Genomic DNA, 13,786 nt, shown 5'->3' with positions numbered 1-13,786 from the left:
ACTAAGTTTGAGGGCACCCTTGCACTAGCAAAGGGGCCCCCACATAGTTCAGGACCATTTCCCTGGACTTTGTGAGTGCGGGGACACCATTACAAGCGTGCACTACATATAGGTCAATACCTATATGTAGCTTCACAATGGTAACTCCGAATATGGCCTTGTAACATGTCTAAGATCATGGAATTGTCCACCCATACCAAATCTGGTATTGGGGAGCCAATTCCATTTATCCCCGGGGCTCCACCATGGACCCCGGGTACTGCCAAACCAGCTCTGTGGGGTTTTCTCTGCAGCAACTGCTGCTGCCACCCCACAAACAGGTTTCTGCCCTCCTGGGGTCTGGGCAGCCCAGTACCAGGAAGGCAAAACAAAGCATTTCCTCTGAGAGCAGGGTGTTACACCCTCTCTCTTTGGAAATAGGTGTTAAAGGCTAGGGAAGTGTAGCATCTCCCAGCCTCTGGAAATGCTTTGAAGGGCACAGATGGTGCCCTACTTGCATAAGCCAGTCTACACCAATTTAGGGGACCCCCAGTCCCTGCTCTGGCACAAAACTGGACAAAGGAAAGGGGAGTGACCATTCCCCTGTCCATCACCACCCCAGGGGTGGTGACCAGACCTCCTCCAATGTGTCCCAGACCTCTGTCATTTTGTTTCCAGAGGTGTGAGGCCCCTCTGGAGGCCTCTGAGTTGCCAGTGCCAGCAGGTGACGTCAGAGACCCCTCCTGATATGTGCTTACCTGACTAGGTGGCCAATCCTCCTCTGAGGGCTATTTAGGGTCTCTCCATTGGGCTTTTCCTCAGATAACGACTTGCAAGAATCCAGCAGGACTCCTCCTCACTTCTTTTTTCGACTTCTGCCAAGGATCGACCGCTGACTGCTCCAGGACGCCTCCAAAACTGCAACAAAGTAGCCAGAAGACTACCAGCGACATTGTAGCGCCTAATCCTGCCAGCTTTCTCAACTGTTTCCTGGTGGTGCATGCTCTGGGGGCTGCCTGCCTTCACCCTGCACTGGAAGCCATGAAGAAATCACCTGTGGGTCGACGGAATCTTCCCCCTGCTTCCGCAGGCACCAAACATCAGCTTCACCGGTACTCTGGGACCCCTCTCATCCTGACAAGCGTGGCCCCTGGAACAGAGGTTCCAGGGTCCACCACCCAAGTGACCCAGACTGTGCAGTGGTCCAACTGTCCAAACTTGGAGGAGGTAAGTCCTTGCCTCCCCTCTGCAGACAGTAATCATGTGCACCACATGAACTGCAGCTACAAAAGCTTCTGTGCACATTTCCAAGAAATCCTGCATGCAAAGTCGAGCCTAGGTCCCCAGAACTCTGCCTTACGATGTTCAGATCCCTGAGTTGATCTCTGGTGTCGTGGGACCTCCTTTTGCAGTGTTGAGATGACCACCGTGTTAAGTCTTCTTGAACCCATGTTCAAGGTGCTTCCTGCTTGTGCATGGACTCTTCATGTTGCTGAGGGCCCCCTCTGTCTCCTCTCCCAAGTGGCGATATCCTGGTCCTTCCTGGACCCGGGCAGCACCCTTTTTCTCTAACTGCAACTCTTGCAGATAGCAAGGCTTGTTTGCAGTATTTTGCCAAGGAAACACTTTTGTGTCCTCCAGCACACCGTGGGACATCATCTGAACAAAGAAGAACTTCCTACCTCCTTTCGCTGTTGCAGAATCTGTAGCTTCTTCCAACTGGAGGCAGCCATTTTGCACCTTCATCTGGAGTTTAGTGGGCTCCTGCCCCCCGGACACTTTTGTGACTCTTGGACTTAGTCCCCTTCCTTTGCAGGTCCTCAGGTCCAGGTATCCGTCATCAGTGCTTTGCAGTCTGTTGTTGTCTTTGCAAACATACCTTATCACAACTTTAGTGTGTTTCTGGGGAAATAGTAGTATTTTACTCCTACTTTCCAGGGTCTTGGGGTGGGGTATCTTGGACACCCTTAGTGTTTTCTTACACTCCCAGTGACCCTCTACACACTACACTAGCCTAGGGGACCATGCATGGTTTGCTTTCCACTTTCTTAGCAAATGGTTTGTGTTGCCCCTAGGCCTATTGCATCCTTAGGTATTCTACTGTGTTTGCACTACTTTCTGACTGTTTTACTTACCTGATTTGGTTTGTTGTATGTATTTTGCGTATTTTACTTACTTCCTAAGGGAGTATATCCTCTGAGATATTTGTGGCACATTTTCACTAAAATAAAGGACCTGTCATAATGACCACCTAAGTGTGTTGATGGCTTGAGTGATTTCTTTGCAGGTAATAGGGGCCGCCAGGAACTACTGTTATCCAGGCTCAAGCCACACTATGACTATGTTGGTGAGGTACCTCACCAGGACAGTTGCATCCCCGCCGTTCATGATATGTACAGCTATCAATAAGAAGATGAGAATGTGGCAACAATAGTGACGCTGTCAGTAGAAGTAGTGCCATCAGCAGTCTGGAGGTTTGTGACATATATGGCTTGGTGGGATGGTCGAAGAAGCCAAGCTTAAGTGCAGCCGAGACACTCTTCCTAACCATACCAGTGCGCCTTGACATATTTGCCCAGGTATGCCACCTTCTGATTTTCCAGATCACAGAATTCCTGCAGGAGTATAGTTCAGCTGTGAAAATTAGACGGTTGAGCGCAGGCATTATCCATGTCAACTAGGTCCAATAGTCACCCTTCCACCTTGGCCAAGTCATTCCTTCTACTACGGAGTACACCTGCATGTTTAGAAATACATACCCCCCATATGTAGGCTTTAAAGGCTTCCCAAAGCATAGATTGTGTGGCGATGGAGTCTGTGTTGGTGGCAAAGTATTCAGTTATTGCATCACGGACTTCCGATCATAAGACTTCATCTAGAAGTGCATTTTCCAGGAAGCACCAGTGCCTGGTGGAGTAACCAGAGAATGGAACTTGTATTGTCATCTTTACGGTGCTTGGTCAGATAAGGTGGGGGGTAGGTGTGTAATGGTAGTGATCCTCGGGGAGGATTCTTGAGTAACATTCCAGTGATCTATGCAGGTCCAGACATTGTGTGACGCAGAGTTAAAAGTATAGTCTTTTGTGTGGGGGTAGTGAAATCAGTAGGCATCAGTTAGCTGGTAAGTATCTAATATGTAAGAGAGGGCCTGTAGCAATTTGGGCTTTGTGATTGTGGGAGAGCCAGTTGTATCAAGGGAGGGGTGGCCTATGAGATTGAAATCCCCTCCCATGAAAATGTAGTCAACTTGAGTGTAGCCTATTACCACGGACAAATTGTGATAAAATTCTGGACAGTCAGTTTTGGGTGCACAAATATTTACAAAGAGAACTGATCTATCCACTAGTGAACCTGATACCAACAAGTACAGGTGGCAAGTGTGCAGCTATCACCAGGATAGTGGTGTATCTCTTGTAAGAAGGCCAACTGAACCCTATGCTTGGTTAATGAAGAAAGTACCTGTTTCCCTTTTCTGGGGTTATTTAGGCCTCTAATGTTCCAAGTTATCTATTGGAGCTTGAAATCGGAACTCAGATTAGGTTGGTGCATTGCTTAGTGTAGGTTGGATAACGTGAGCACATGTCAGTTTGCGTCACTGCCCTACTAGGTAGCATGGCATTGATATGACAATGTAAATCTAACATAACAATTCAAAACCACCCTCACCACCACCCACACCAGAATAACAAAACTCCAGTGATTCCCAACATCCAAAAAACAAATCACGTAAACTAACATTTTAGAATACACCTTGAGGGGGTGACAACACTCAGGGGAGCATCGCCTAATGATATAGTACGACAACACAGATAGGAGGGCTGTCGATCCAAGCATTTCGCACACCAATTGCAAGGGGAGAAAAGTAGTGACAAAAGCATGGAAGGCAACTTGTAGGAAGCTGGCTCTGTATATACTCCATTAAAATGAGATATAGGCCCTCATTATGACATTGGCAGTCTTTTCCGAAGACCACCATGGTGACGGCCACCAACAGACTGCCGCAGAGATGGTAATCCGCCTACCAGATAATGACACACAAACACAAAACTGACAGAAACCAGCCACAACCACAATTCCCCCAGACCCAACCGAGGCGCAAATCTGTTAGACCCACCACCCTCCCCGCCATGCCAGCAAAACACCACCCTCCAAATAATGGACCACAAATCACCACAGCGGACATTCAACAGTGGTCAACCATTGGCAGTGCACACCGCCACAGCAGAATTGGCACCCAACACCACTAGAAGCCAACAATAGGCAGGTGAAAAAACACACACCTGACACATATACACATACCATACACACACCTCAACAGCACTATAAAACACCTCCCCACACACAACCCACAATCCTTAGCAAACATGAAAAGACTGCTACACCTTTACAGGCTAAACCCTTAGAGAACTGCAGACACACATCACATCCACCTATACACCGGTCACGCATCACACACCACACACCCTACCTCAACACATAACACCCTCTGCACAACACACACGTTACACAATAGGTGTGTCCCCACAAAAGAACCCAGTTTCACTGATGAGGAGTTGCAGGTGATGGTGGAAGAAATCATCAGGGTAGAGCCACAGCTGTTTGGTGCACAAGTCCAGCAGATCTCCATTGCCAGGAAGATGAAGCTATGGCGGAGGGTCATGGACAGGGTGAACTCAGTGAGACAATATCCACGCACAAGGGATGATATCCAAAGGAGCGTTCCTTTGCAATAAGGCACCAGGTCGCCATCCTGAGGACTGACGGTATACCCCCACCCCCTTCCCCACAGTTGACAGCATGGGAGGAGCACATCTTGGCAATCCTGCATCCTGAGGGCCTAACTGGAGTCACTGGAGGGCTGGACACTAGTAAGTCACCATTACTACTTTACCTCCACTGATACCTGCATGGCATGTAACCCCCTCACCCTGTCCCCCTACACCACATTCCATCCCATACAGTGCACCACTCCAATAACCACCCTCAATTGTGTACCCCTGCATGCCCTACCCACTGCAAGCACATCCCTCCCAGCTCTGCAGGCACACACAACAGCAATGCATGGACAGCATGTAGCACTACCAATCCCACAGTCCTTGACCCATCCACTAACCAAAGGTGGGAGGGCAACACCAAACCCATAGGGAAATCCAGAAATGCAGATTTTTTGACAGACAATTACTCTAACAAATCACTCACATCTACACAGGTGCCCCAGTTAATGTCAGTAGCCAGCAGGAGCCACGACAACCCAGTCCTACACCAGAAGACGCCCTCAGTGATGACAGCAACTCTGAATGTCCCGAGCTGGATGAACTCCCTGGCCCATCTGGGACCACTGGTCAGTTGGCTCCCACTTCCCACACCCAGTCTACCACAGGGCCCCGCCTCTGGCTCCAATACCACAGCAGCCAGCCAACATCCCCAAACCTCTGTCCCCAGGACACATCGATCACTAGTGTGCCTACCTGTACAGGGACCTGAGTCGACACCACACAGGCAATAGGGTGAAGGTCCTTGCGTAAGTGGGATTGGGTACACCGTTCAGAGGACACAGCCACAGGGGGCCAGGGACAGTGGAGATCAGCTGTGTGTGAGGGGGAAGCCAGGCCCAGGGAACCTACTGCCCAGGAGGCACTCACACATGTCCTGGGGGCATACAAACAATCCCTGGATAGGATGGGCCAGGTGATCACCATCATGCAGGAGAACCAGCAGCTGCAGGGAGTACTCCACCAGGAGGTCATGCAGCAGTTGTGGGGCCTAAATGCCTCCATTGTAGGGGTGCTGGGTGACATTGCCAACACTATGCGGGAGAACAGAGCGCACCAGCTGTCCAGTTCTGCTAGCCACTCCACTCAGCAGCCATCAACATCAGCTGCAGCTAGTGGACCGAAGGACCTGGAACACTACCCACAGGCCACCAGCACCCCACCCCATACAGAAGGTGAACCACCTGCAAACATTCCCTGCGACCCAGAAAGACACCAAAGACTGTAGCCAAGACCAAGACCACCACCAGGATATGAGCCCCTCCATAATGTCCCAATTGTGTCTAACTGTGCCACCTTCTTCTCTTTGGACTTCCATTGCTCCTTTTCCTATGGCTCCATGGACACTGGACCTGTGCTACATACCTATTGGGACACTACACTGAAGTTTTCGTCCACCATCACCCCACTCTTTTGCACTATACCTTCCTTTTATGTCACTTCAATAAACACACTTGAACACAACTGGAGTATCTGTGCTTTATCATACAACAATCTGCAATGTATTGAACTGCATTATCCTGTGCAAATGTCCTGTAATGTGTGAATCCATCTGTCAAATGTGTTTAGGTAGTTTGTAGTCAGCACATCAGTACACAGTTGTGACCACACCAACGTCTGCAAAAAGGGAAAGCATAAGTGACAGCCAATTGGAAAGTAAAGGTATTGCTTGATACAACACTGCAGGCACACAACACTTAACTGAAATGGAGATATGAACAGCAGTACAATCTTACCTGAGTGTCATTAGAAGTACTGCTGTATGATATGTGTCCTGTAGTCCACATCCCCCTCCTCCTCATCCACATCACTGTCTTCAGAGTCCTCTGCTGTCATAGGTGCATTGTCTCCTCCCTCCTCCTGTAGGTAGGGCACATGGCGCCTGAGGGCCAAATTGTGCAGCATGCACAAGCCCCCACTATCTGGCAGATCTTTTTCGGGGTGTAGCATAGGGATCCACCTGTTAAATAGAGGTACCGGAACCTGGCTTTCAGTAGACCAAATGTGTGTTCAACAACCCTCCTGGTACTGCCATGTGCTTCACTGTACCGATTTTCTGCCACTGTCTTTGGATTCCTCACTGGGGTCAACAGCCAGAACAGGTTTGGGTAGCCAGAGTCACCAGGAAGCAGTAAGGGACTCACATCACTCATGTACAATGGCATGGAGTACAACCCCAGCTGGCATACACTGACATACATTATGTGAAAACTCAAGCTCACCTATGAGTCATACTCTGTCACTCTGAGTCGCGCCATCCCCTGTGGGATGCTGCTATTCCTCAAGACATTAGCATCATGCACAGATCCAGGAGACTTGTCAGTGACATGGGAGATGTATTGATCTGCAAAGCAAACCATCTGGACATTTAGAGAGTTATAACTCCTCCTATTCCTTTAGACCTGATCAGTTGCCCTGGGAGGGACCAAGGCAATATGTGACCCATCGGTGGCCCCAATCACATGTGGTATGTGTCCCATGGCATTGAATCCAGCCTTCACGGTGGGCAAATCTTCACTGAAATGTAGCTGTTCATGTGTTTGAGTAAGGCAGCCAAAACCCTTCCATGCACTATGGAAAACATTGTCTGTGACATTCTTGCAGCCAAGCCCACTGTCACCTGGAATGAACCACTTGCCAAGAAGTGGAGCACTGAGAGTACCTGTACTGCAGGGTGTTTTGCTGTAGTACTACGGATAACAGGAATCAGACCTGGCTCCAATTGTGGACACAGCTCAGTAATTGTGGCGCTGTCCAGACGATCGGTGAGTATGATGTGCCGGTCCTCCATTGTAGCCAAGTCCTCTAGGGGTCTGTAAATGGGTGCTTTCCTCCTTCCCACAGTGGTAGGTATCTAAGTACACCAAACATGAGATGTGTGTGCCTACAGGAAGGATGGACACACAATATCACACTACACAGAGCATGTATGTACATATGTAGCAGACTGGAATTGTTTTGATCTGCACAAGCGATACCTATGACACACAGTAAATTGTCCAACATAAGTACCAGCATTGGGAAAAGACAACCCCCTGTCCTGTATGCAGGGACAGGTGGAAGTGACCTCACTCCGCCGGAGTTTGGCATCATAGCGGAAGGTGGTCTGCACGCTGTGCAACTCCTCATTGGCTAACATGAAGCTCTATGAAGCACACGAACCAGTGATGATCCACACCAATGGTATTCAATGCTGCAGACGTGACCACCATTTTCTCTGTACCACTTCACTTGATTCATGACTCTGTACGGTTCAATACTTCCACTGCATGCGCTGCTGTGTCCTGTGTCTGGAACCCACAATGGCCCATGCTACAGGGGAAAGAGCCCCAGCCATCACATCTGAGGAGTTGGAGAAGCTTGTGGATGGGGTCCTACCCCTGTAGGGGCCTACAGACCAACAGATGAGTACATCATGGGTACCTTGGATGCGATATGACTGCATGAAGATGTCACGATTTACAGGTTTCTTACTGCTGTAACCTGCCAGTCTCAGAACACTACATGGTTTCTTGCTTGTTCAGGATTGGCCAAGGTAAGGGTGACCCTTTCAAGGAGCCACAGTGCTGCTGACAGTATAATGCCTATCAGGCCGTAACCTCCAGAAGGAGTCCCAGAGGAAAAAACCCAATATTGAGAAAAAAACTCAGATCACAGGAACTCCTCAAAAGAAGCAAAAGGAAAACAAATGGAGAAAAAATAACGAATCAGGAACAACAAAACTGCAGGAAAAAACAGGATAGGTCCAAATCACAGGAAGCGGGAGCGAGGAGCACCACTACGACAGAAGTGTTTGCAACGCAAAGAACAGAAGACCTTCTGTGCTTTTATGCAGACAAACAGGAAGTGACATGCAGGAAGAGCTAAAGACACCATCTTGGATTGGGAAAGCCACATAGAGGTGGATGGAAAAATAGCCACAGTAGAAAAGGTGGTAAACAATTCATGCAGGGAAGGAAACACAGACTTCTGGGAGGAAGATGAAAATATGGCCAAGGAAGGAGAAAAAAGGGAAAGAAAAAGAAAGAAGAAAAAGAAATCCAGAAAGCAGGTGAGCAAACTATGGGGGTCTGTCAACACCAGGGCAGTGCGCGCTCTATTGGCGACTAGAATGCAAAAACCCAGCACTCTCAAAACAACGTAATTTATGCATTCTGCTGATATGTTGTTGTTTAACCTTTTGCATTACAGAGTTCAATCCTGAAGACTTATTTTTAATGTGCTTACAAATGCTGTTCATTTGCAATGTATTGCTGCAGGCTTTCAGAGTGTGTTAGGGTGTGGTCCCTTTCCAGGGCCTTCTAGAGACTTTCCCTGCAACATGCATGGGTGGGGTTGTGGGCCGGGCCAAGACTCTATAAAAAGGACCCAGCCCAGCTCCAAGTGCTCAATATTCAGAGGTCCCAGTGCAGAGCAGCAGCTACTTCCTGAGCTCCTGTCCCGGTGGCCTATTTGATCTTCCAGACATCTGACTTTCATTCTTCATTTGGAGATCCTTGTTCTGGGCGGTAAGACGGTGGTTGGGCTGGCCTCCCGACGCCGTTATTGAGAACTCTCATGTTCTTGGGCCTAATTCTTTTATGATTTGACAGAGTACTTTGCGCGTGTGAAATATGCGCTTGAGTGTTTGTGACATTTGCAGGGTGACTTGCGAATCGGCAAGACGTGCGATTCGTTTCATGATAATTTAATCTTGTCATTCATTGCACGCTATCATTTCTTGACATTTGCATGGTGGCTTAAGAATCGGCAAGACGCGCAATTCGTTTTATGGTGTTTTAACTTTGTTGTTCATTGCGCGCTACCATTTCTTGACATTTACATGGTGGCTTAAGAATCGGCAAAAGACGCACGATTCGTTTCATTGTACTTTGATCTTGTTATTCATTGTGAGCTGTTATTTCTTGGCATTTACATTGTGGTTTACGAACCCGCAAGATGCGCGATTCGTTTAATGATTATTTGACTTTGATATTCATTATGTACTTCAATTTCTTGGCATTTTACATGGTGACACTCGAATCGGCAAGACGCACAATTCTCTCCTTGAGTTTAATTCATATTGTTTATTGTATGCCACTATTCTAAGATATTTATCATGTAATATTCGAGTTGACAAGTTATGTGATTTGTTTCCCTGAATCCATATTGTGTTATTCGTGGTGCACAATCCTTTTATGGTGTTTACTATATTATATATGTATATAAATCTACAATATGAGCAATTTGTGTTGAAACATTTTAAGAGTACATAGAAGATCAGAGTTTCTAGATGCAATATTGTATGGTCCTAGAATGCATTCTCAAAAAAGATTTATATGACTGGTTTAAAATTTAGTCAGAATGTTTTTCTGATTCTCATGTAAAGGAAAGTACTTGATAAGAAAGTTTTCATTAAATCCATCTTGATTCCCTTACAGGTATCCGGCCATCTTGAAACTTAGTCATTTTAAACTTAATTCTTAGATTGTTCATGTTTTCAGAATGACTATGCTTAGAATCATAGTCTAGTATTGATTTCAGGAGATATAATTCATATTGTGTGTTCTAACCTTTTTCTTACTACAGGTCTCCTTCCCAGCTGTTTCCCTTCCTAATCCCCTCTTCCCCTCTTGAACTCTCTTAGCCTCTGTGATTTATCTATCAGAGTCTTGGAGCTGTTCAGTGGTGGACGTGTTGGGAACGTGCGCAGACCCCGAGGATCTGGTGACTCTGACAGAATAGTGAGCCCACTAATTATTATCCTCCTGGTTTGTGTATGTTCTCAGCATGGCCACGCTCAACGAGTTAGTCAAGGCTATCACCCAGCTCCAGGCAGAGGTGGTATCATCCAAAGAATTGACAACTAGCTTAGCTGAGAGAGTGAGTCAGTTGCAAGATAAGATAGAGAAGAAGGAACAAAGTCCCACAGGTGTGTCCTGGCCAGGTACTTCTTATCAGGCTTCTGGAAGTAATCCAACAAACATTTCCCTAAATGTTCCTTCCGCAATTCCTTTAGCTCCCCCAGAACGTTTCTCAGGTGACCCTTTGAAAGCGCAATCTTTCCTGGTTCAAGTGGGGCTACACTTCACCTGCAGACCACATACTTTCCCCGATGCCCAGTCCAAAGTAGCTTTCTTGTTATCATATTTGGCTGGGGATGCAGCTACTTGGGCAATTCCTCTTGTGCGTAAAAATAGTCCCTTGTTGTACAACTGGAGAAATTTTGTTCGTGAGTTTGAGAGAGTTTTTGATCGTAGAACTGTAACACAGTCGGCAGATCGTGAATTATTAGATTTACGCAAGGGAATCAAGACCTAGTGTCGTATTTAGCCAACTTTAACCGGCTCGTTGCCGAGACATCCTGGCCTGATGAAAAACAAGCGGTCTTGTTTTACAAGGGACTCAAAGAGGAACTAAAAGATATCTTAGCGCAAATCTACCCACAACCTACAGACTGTCAAGAATTAATAAACCTTGTCTTGAGGCTTGATCATCGTTTAGCAGAACGAAAAGGAACGTGCAACAAGATTGAAAAATATTCATGGCGTGTTCATGATAACAGAGACTCAAGAACTCTGAAAGAGAGAACGCCGGAACCGATGGAAATTGGAACCATCAGAAGAACTTTGACCAAAGATGAAAAGGACCTAAGCAGAAAAAATGGACAATGTCTTTATTGTGGGCGGAAGGGTCATTTTGCCAAAGATTGTCCAATCAAACAAGCAAGGTCCAGTTCAGAAGGTCACAGCCAATGCACCAGTCGAGTTGGAAAACTAAAACACTCGAGATGCAGAGAAGGGTTGCTCTTGGGTGTCACCGTGGACCCTTCACAATCTAGACATCTTAAACTGGAAATAAGAGTTCAGGTCAAGAAAAAGATCTATTTCAAAAAAGCTCTAGTCGATTCTGGGGTTACTGGGAACTTTGTTGATGTCCAATTGGTTCGTGCATGGGGGATCCCATGTATTGAAAAGAAGACCCCAGAAATCATCCAGGCAGTAGATGGAAAACTCTTGACTGGAGGTCCAGTAACTCTTCAGACTATCCCCTTGTCGATGATTTGTGAAGATAAGAATCAAAGAAAGAAACATAAAGAGAAAATCATTCTTGACGTGATCCATGCTCCCCAATATGGGATTATCCTCGGCTTGCCATGGTTAACTCATCACAATCCAGAGATCAATTGGGCAGAACAAAAAATCATGTTCTCATCTGCGCTATGTAATGAACAATGTCTCCAAAAGATTCAAGTATCAAAAGTTTGTAACTCTTACATAGCTACTGCCGTGGAGAAAGAAATTCCTCTGCCCAAACAGTATTCATCTTACAAAGATGTATTTGATGAGAAAGGAGCAGAGACTCTACCTCCTCATAGATCTTATGACTGTCAAATTGATCTAGCCCCAGGTGCGATACTTCCCAACTGTCGTGTATATGCCCTGTCAGAACATGAAAATCAACATTTACGAAAATACCTAGATCAATTTTTCGAGAATGGCTTCATTCGCCCCTCTAAGTCTCCTGCAGCTTTGCCTTTGTTTTTTGTTACTAAAGCTAATGGAGAACTTCGAACTTGCATCGACTATAGGGGTTTGAACAAAGTCACCATCAAGAATAAATATCCTTTACCCCTAATTCCGGTATTATTGGAACAAGTAAAGAGAGCAAAAATCTACACGAAGCTTGAGCTTCGAGGTGCTTATCATTTGGTCGGAATGAGAGAGGGTGACGAATGGAAAACAGCGTTCAAGACAAGATATGGCCTTTTTGAATACACCGTCATGCCTTTTGGTCTGTGTAATGCTCCAGCAGCATTTCAATTTTTCTTGAATGACGTTCTTAGAGAGTACCTCGACATATTTGCCATAGTCTACATCGATGACATTTTGATCTACTCTACTGACAATGAAAACAAACATGTCCAACATGTCAAGAAAATTCTTGCAGCCCTTCGAAGCACCATTTATATTGCAAACTAACCAAGTGTGAGTTTCATGTTACCACAGTTGAGTTTTTAGGGGTTATTCTTACCCCTCAAGGTATGGTGATGGCAGAAAAGAAAGTAAAAGCCGTATCTGATTGGCCCACCCCAAAGACTGTTCGTGATGTACAATGTTTCCTGGGGTTTGCAAATTTTTACCGGAGATCCATAAATCATTTCTCTCAGACAGTGGCTCCAATCACTAAGCTACTAAAAAGGAAAGAAAAGTTTGTATGGTCCCCAGAAGCTGATCAAGCCTTCTCGACTTTGAAGAAAGCTTTCTCCACTGCCCCAGTCTTGACTCATCCTGATGCAAATCGACCTTTCATAGTGGAAGCTGATGCTTCAGATGTAGCAATAGGAGCCGTCTTATCACAATGAAATAAAGACACTGGTCAACTTCATCCTGTAGCTTATATGTCTCAGAAGTTGAACGAAGCTGAACAGAACTATGTCATTGCTGAAAAAGAGCTTCTGGCGATTCGTGACGCCTTTAAAGAATGGATACATAGGGGGTCATTCAGACCCTGGCGGTAAAAGGCTCTTACCGCCGGTCAGAAGACCGCCATTCTACCGCCGCGGCCGCGGTAAACCGCCACGGTCATTCTGACCCACAACTGCCAAGCCGCCAAAAACCCGACATCCACGGAAGGCCGCCTCATCAGCGGGCAGCGATAAACTGGAGCTGACCAAACCTCCACTGTCACGCCAACACAAACACGCCCATGCCATTACGACCCACGAATCCACGCGGCGGTCATTCAACCGCGGTATTCCATTGGCGGTACACACCGCCGCGGTCAAAATACACACCCAGCTCCAAAACACAGCCACATTGGACAATTTGAAATACACACACCTGATACACATACAAACACCACCCCCACACATCCAAGCAACTATAAAACACACACCCACATCACCCACAAACCCCCACTAGTTGGAAATCGGAGAGAAGGCGATAGAGAGAGAGAGAGCACAGCAATCGAAAACCCCAACACACACAGGAACCCAACATCATCAACCACACCACATCTACGCGCACATCACCACACACCACCACTCACATCAC

This window comes from Pleurodeles waltl, chromosome 7 (assembly GCF_031143425.1).
Source record: "Pleurodeles waltl isolate 20211129_DDA chromosome 7, aPleWal1.hap1.20221129, whole genome shotgun sequence".
NCBI lineage: Eukaryota > Metazoa > Chordata > Amphibia > Caudata > Salamandridae > Pleurodeles > Pleurodeles waltl.
Note: the sequence above shows the minus strand (reverse complement) of the source record.